Here is a 7,180-nt window from a genome sequence, read left to right as displayed (position 1 = left end):
TTCCGACCAACACTCCGATTTCTAAGACATGCAAAATGAGTACATTCCATGGCCAAGGATAAATGTAGGGTTTGGAAGAAACCTAACCTTTCAATTTGTCCATTATATGAAGAGGCTCAAGCTTCGCAGGAGTTTTGAGCGTGTGAGTCATCAGTGACAACTGACAAGTTCAACTCCAAGCATCAATCTTCTTCCCCTTATGTAGCCGATGACTGCAAACATCCATCCATAGCACCAATCAGCAATGCAAGTTGTACAAGAAAGGAGAAAGGACCTATAAATTAAGCTTACGATCGTATTTATCTTTTAGTGCAGTTAGCCTCTACTTCAAATGTGACCCTACGACATGTGCATTCTCCTGAAGCTTTTCTTTTTGGATTACTTTCAGGACGGCTGACCCTGCTGCAGTACATACAGGGTTCCCACCAAAGGTATTGAAGTAACTTCTGCGTGTCAAGACCTTTTCCACAGCACCTAGTGGGATGCCATTTCTAATGCCCTGTCCATGAAATTAAAGAAAACAGATTCCAAGACAAGGCTAACCTACAGTGTATGATGCTAATCACCTATTCTCTAGCACTTGAAGTGAAAACAAATGATGGGGGAGAGAATTTTTATCTCAATCATCATTCAATATGTTGTACTAAAATGTTAGCAACGGCAAGGCCATCATTTTAACCGGTTTTGTTGGTCTAGTTGCAGGGGCATTCCGCACGGCCATACGTGAGTTTGTCTGGGTGCATTTGCATATGAAGAACCCTTTAAGAGCACCGGCAGCTTCGGGCATGGTGTTCTCGGTGGGCACAATGATTCCAGTTCTGGCCGCATCGTTCATAAAGGAGTATGAGGTGAGGGTAAGTGCAATGATCGGTGCAGTGAGCTTAGCTTAAGAACTTATGTTTAAAACAATTTAATTTTTATTAACAAATGACCCAAATGAAACCAATACGTATTTAGGAGTACAAAATTAAATTGGTCGATACAGTTATATCACTCGAAGAAACCATGGTTGGGATTGCAATCTCCATCAGCTTTGGGTGGTTCTGATTGGATTAGTGTTCGCTCTAATAATCCATTGTAAATCAAACCTTTTCATCGTTAACCCCAACCATGGTTAACCCCAACCATGGTTTCTCCGAGTGATATAACTGTGTCCGTGGAGCCTGAGACCACCCCACAATCCTCCCCAACGAACAACTTCCATGATGATCACGATACCCCAAAGATGAGGTTTCATTTCCTTTTGGAAATTTATCTCATTAATGTAATGTCACATAGTGGAAACTGATTTACAAGCTGGTGCCAGCCATGGATTTGAGGTAATACGTTGCAGAGTAAGCCTTTTATTAATATTCAACAATATTAATAACAACGACGAAAATTTAGACACTAATATCATTCTTATTAGTGACAAATATTTAATCATAACTACATAACTAATTTAATTGAATTTTTTATTAGTCAATCAATTATAGTAGATATTACTTTTTTAGTTGTTTTCATCTTCTTTAGGAACTTGCATTACAATTATTGGCATCGTTAGTTATTTTTCATTAACGATAGATCATGCGACATCTTCACATATTTATATTTTGTATAACCACTGGTGTCTGATTTCAGATCGAGTACTACATAAGCATGGGCGACCCTCCCAACACAATTTGCTTAAGGGGTCTAGTGTCTCATCTCGCTAGACCGTCTAGTTGTTGGTTTATCATGTTATTTTTTTGATAAATTAATACAATACATATAATATTTATGTTAAACTATTGTAGAAATTAATTTTATTTATTTTAATATATATAATATTAATTAAATTGTTTGTATAACTTCTCATATGAAATATAAAAAATAATTAGGTTTATTTTAAAAATATAAATATTAAGATTTAAATATTAAGATTTAAATCTAAAATAACACCAAGTGTTCTTAAATTATATTTAAAAAATATAAAAATATAAATATTCGACAATGTATTAACCCATGTAGTAAAAGTCCTAAATTAAAAAAAGAAAGTACTAATAATTAATTGTTGTTTGCAAAATTCACATATATCTCCATAAAGATAATAAATTACATATAAAAATTAATCAATTATTTTGAATAAAAAACTAATTATAACTGAATATTAAATGGAACTCTCAAATCTTATAGTATTGTCGGTCATTTATTTCATTAATAAAAATAAAATTCATAATAATATAAAATAATATATTTAAAATGTTAAGATAATTTTATTAGTCATTTATTATTCATATAGTCATTGTACAATTTAGATGGTTATTGAAATTTTAAAATTTTAAAATGTATACAAACTAAAATTGATCAAATTATTATGTCGAGCCTTTGATTTGATAAAACTTATTATGCCGTTGAAGATCATACTCGCTAGATGCAACTTGTAACCTTATTGGATACAAATGCATCCACTAATAGTCACTCTAATGGTTGTCCCTTTTTTCCCATATGTATGGGGTAAGGGGGAGGTAAGATAGTAGGCTGCCCCCAACACCAGGTTGAAAGCAGCTTCCGTAGGAGACCTCCAAATTATGAAATGCCCTCCGTGGGACTTGATCCCACGACCTCAAGGTTTAGAACCTTGTGCTCTACCAACTGAGCTAGATGGTCATTTCTAATAATAGTCACTCTAATATATACATAAAGTCGAACGAAAATAAATTATTATTCAAAGATATCTAAAAAATTTAAATTATGTATAAATTTTAAAATTTTAAAATTTCAAAAATACACTATGTAAAATTATTTTAATTTTGGGATCATTGAATGAGAGAAATCAAATGTTGAGATTAACAGCAGGACATGAGAAGATATTCACTAAAAAAATAATGAGTTAATCTTAGCCTTTGATTTCTCTCAATCCAACGATCCTAAAAGGATGTAAAACTAAAGGAGTTTTACACAATGTAATGTGGATCTTAATCTTAGCATTTTATTTTCTTCAATTCAACGATCCTAAAAGAATGTAAAACTTACATCTTTTTAGAATCGTTGGATTAAGAGAAATCAAATGCTAAGATTAACAGCGGAAAATGAGAAGATCTTCACTGAGAAAAAACAATGAGTTAATCTCAGCTTTTGATTCTTTTCAATCAAAAGATCCTAAAAGAATGTAAAACTTACATCTTTTTAGAATCGTTGGATTAAGAGAAATCAAATGCTAAGATTAACAGCGGAAAATAAGAAGATATTCACTGAGAAAAAAACAAAGAGTTAATCTCAACTTTTGATTCATTTCAATCAAACGATCCTAAAATGATATAAAATTAAAAAGTTTTAGGCTGTATAAATGGATCTAAATCTATGTATACTGTTTTATTTGATGATGACAAAGCATGCATGTTTCTTCAAATATAGAGGGCTCAAAGCCTTGTTTTGAGGGAGCAAATCCCAGCCAAACTTTAACCCTGTTTTGTTTAATGCCGTGAAGTTTAAGTTACCCTATTCCCATATGTAATGGGGTAAGGGGCAGGTAGGGTAGTAGGCTACCTCCAACGCCAGGTTGAGAGCAGTTTCCGTAGAAGACCTCCGTTATGAATTGCTCTCAGTGAGACTCGATTCCACGACCACAAAATTAAGAGCCTTGTGCTCTACCAACTGAGCTAGACGAACAACTCAATTTAATGTCGTGAAGTGGCCCAAATTATTTCATTTTGCAAAAGGTTAGGAGGCGATGTCTTTAAAGAAAGTTGTAGTATTATTAATTAGCTTTTTAAATAATTAACTATTATATATATTTTAAATTATACTCATTTACAACCTATCGAACGGATTCAGGATTGAATACTGGTAGAAATCTAATATTATATTTTTAAAATATATAATAGTTTATTAAGTATTTAGACTCAAAACTCAAAATAACATTATTTATTTAATATTTAAACTTCCAATGATTAAATTTAAATTGTATTTTTTAAGTCGTTAATATCTTTTCGTAAAATATAAAACAATAATGCTTTTACGGATATAATTTTTAATATTTTGAGGTGACTATAATATAATAGGGTAAAATATACGGATGGTCCACTGATTATATGGTATTGTTTTATTAAGTTATTTGACTATTAAAAGTTATAAAATGATCATCTAACTATAGAATGTTGCTTTGTTAAGACTCTTGACTATTAAAAGTTACAAAATAGTCACTCGACTATTCATTATGTTCCAAACTCGTCATTTTCCGTTCAAAAATTAGTGGTTGTTTAAGTCGGACGTCAACATGATGACTGATGTATAATGTCATTTGAGATTTTAGGATCAAATTTTACCATGTCACAGTCAATAGGTTAACGTTCAACTTAAAATATTATCATTTTAACGAAAAATGTTGAATTTGGAACATAATGAATAATTGATGACCATTTTGTATCTTTTAATAGTCAAAGGACTCAACACAGCAACACTCTATAGTCGAAGAATCATTTTGTAACTTTTAATAGTCGAGGAACTTAATAAATCAACACCTTATAGTCGAGGGATCATTTGCATAATTTACCCAATATAATATATGTTCGTAATTCATGGACAAGACACATAAACTTTACAGATACAATTACCCGAGATCATAACTTTAAGTGAGAACACCACTCTCTTTAATCACTAAGGCAAATATTATATATTTAAAGCTTAAATATAAGTGTTTATTTGTTGATTATAGGTGGTGATTATAAGATAGTAGTGGTTAAAAAATAATTATTTATAAATATACACACATTTCACAGATGTAATTGTTCATATCTAAAATCTCTAGAAAAATAATATTTTTTATCATTGAGATTATTTAGTAAATTCATATTTTTTATAAAGTAAGTCGAATATCGAACAATATTCAAATCGTCACTAGATCCAATAACAAAATATCCTATTTATTTTGCGTTTTAAAAAGCAAAAAGAGAACGGGGATGTCTAAGGAAATGCAACCTAATATAATGTTAAGGAAATACGCTACTGAAAATATTTATATTTTTTAATATTTACGGTAGAGCGCTACCTAAAATGTTATTTTTTTACTGAAAATGTTAATATCGGAAATATTCATTTTAGGTAGCTAAATTAACATTTTTAGTAGTTAAATTAACATTTTCGGTAGAAAAATAACATTTTAGACAGCGCTCTACTAGAAATGTTAAAAAAATATTAATATTTTCGGTAACGCCTTTCCTTAACTTTATATTAAACTGTTGTACAACATAACTATCCGAAAGACAACAAAATAGATGGAAGGGAGGCAGATCGGAGAGATTTGTTTATGTGTTCTATAAATTGATTTAATGAAATAAAATATTAATTCTTTTAATATTTGAGAATGATTATAAAGTAAGATGGTCAAAATACTCGAATTCGACGGGCCTCATCCCAATATGACCTTATAGGGGTGGGATTTTTTATTTTTTATTTTTCAAGGTGCGTGGCGGTTGGGTTATATGTTAAAAATTTTGGGGCTAGTCGAGATCGGGTTTAAGGTGAAAAATTATTGACCCGACCCGACTAATTTGTATTTATATATATATAAATTAATATTTTTTTATTTTTATATTATTAAAATATCTCATTTATTAAAAATATAAAATTATTATAAAATATTAATTTAACCATTTACATATAATAAATAATTATAAATATATTATAAAATATATTATTTTAATTATATTAAAATATAAATATATTCAGACTGGGTTAGGTCGGAGTTAGGGTTTTAGTTTAAAAATCGAGACGGGTTCGAGGCGAGAAAAACTTAAAATTTTTTGGGGTGAGGTGGGATCGACTTTTAGACATATATTTTCGGGTTAGGATCGGGACAACCAAAAAACCGGTCTACCTCACCCTGTGGCCATCCCTATTATAAAGTAGTATATATATGTCTAAAATATTTATTAATTATTAATAGTCCACATACATCATACAAATGCGACTGTTTAAACTCACAACCTTAAAAGAAAATAATATCTCATTTAACCTATAAAGTTAATATATTATACGATATTAATTTCTTAAAGGATATAAATGATTCGAAACTTAATATTATAAACTTTGAAAATATGATCAAAGAATCACTCTCATAATAAACTTATGTTATATATCATTAAAACTAAGGGTAAATTACACGATTAGTACATAAATTATCAATTTGATCCGTTTTAATATCTAAATTTTCAATTATTCTAAAATCATTCCTAACGTTTAGTTTTTTTCATTTTAGTACCATGTCATTAAAAACTTTTATTTCCCCCCCCCCCAAATTTAACATTAATTTTTAATGAGTACTAAAATGAAATAAAAACTAAATGTTATGTATTATTTTAATTAAATGTTTAGATACTAAAACGAACAAAAACTAATAATTTAGATACTGAACGCTTTGTTTATCCTAAAATTAATATAAAAGAATTGTATTATGATATGTGTATAAATATAATTTTATTAAAAATATTATAATGTAGATCATCGATCACTGCCCGACAAGAGTGGTCCAATTACAAAAGAAAATAGGGAAAGAAGACCTTCATCATCATCAAATATGATATTTACTTATGAAAAATGAACAAATATATGTACTCCTATCAATGAAAAGAAAGAGTCAAATGCCAAACTTAAAAAGCAAAATAAAAACATTAACATAATCATAATTATTTTAAAATAATAATCAGAACATATTTTAATGCTTATTATTATTGATTATTTTTGCCCCTATAAATTAAAAATATTATGTAATATTTAAAATAATTATTATAAATAATCAATACATCAAATAGCGAACTCCTTAAAGAAAAATAGTGAGTAATTTTAAAAGATAAAAACAAAAGTAATGTTAATATGAATGCCTTGTTTTGATGGGTATTTCTCTTTCATCATATGACCTAGAAGAAAAGGAATTTGGGGTGTCCTTTTCCTTTAGTAGGACATGTTCCTCTCTCTCTATCCCCTACTCTTACGTAACACAAAATTCAAAAAATATTCAATCCTACAATTATTATTCTTTAACATTTTTATTTGTATTTGTGCTCGAATATATATATATATATATTATAGTCTAATCTTTAAAAGTTTAATAGACCAATAAGATTGGTTCAAATGGTACACAATTTGATATCGTTTAAGCAAGTTTCGAGTTCGAATCTTCATGTATATTTAAAATTCTCGTTAGAAGACTCACTTGTCAAAA

Source organism: Hibiscus syriacus, unplaced genomic scaffold (genome assembly GCF_006381635.1).
Source record: "Hibiscus syriacus cultivar Baekdansim isolate YM2019G1 unplaced genomic scaffold, ASM638163v2 tig00110045_pilon, whole genome shotgun sequence".
NCBI classification, from domain to species: Eukaryota; Viridiplantae; Streptophyta; class Magnoliopsida; order Malvales; family Malvaceae; genus Hibiscus; species Hibiscus syriacus.
Note: the sequence above shows the minus strand (reverse complement) of the source record.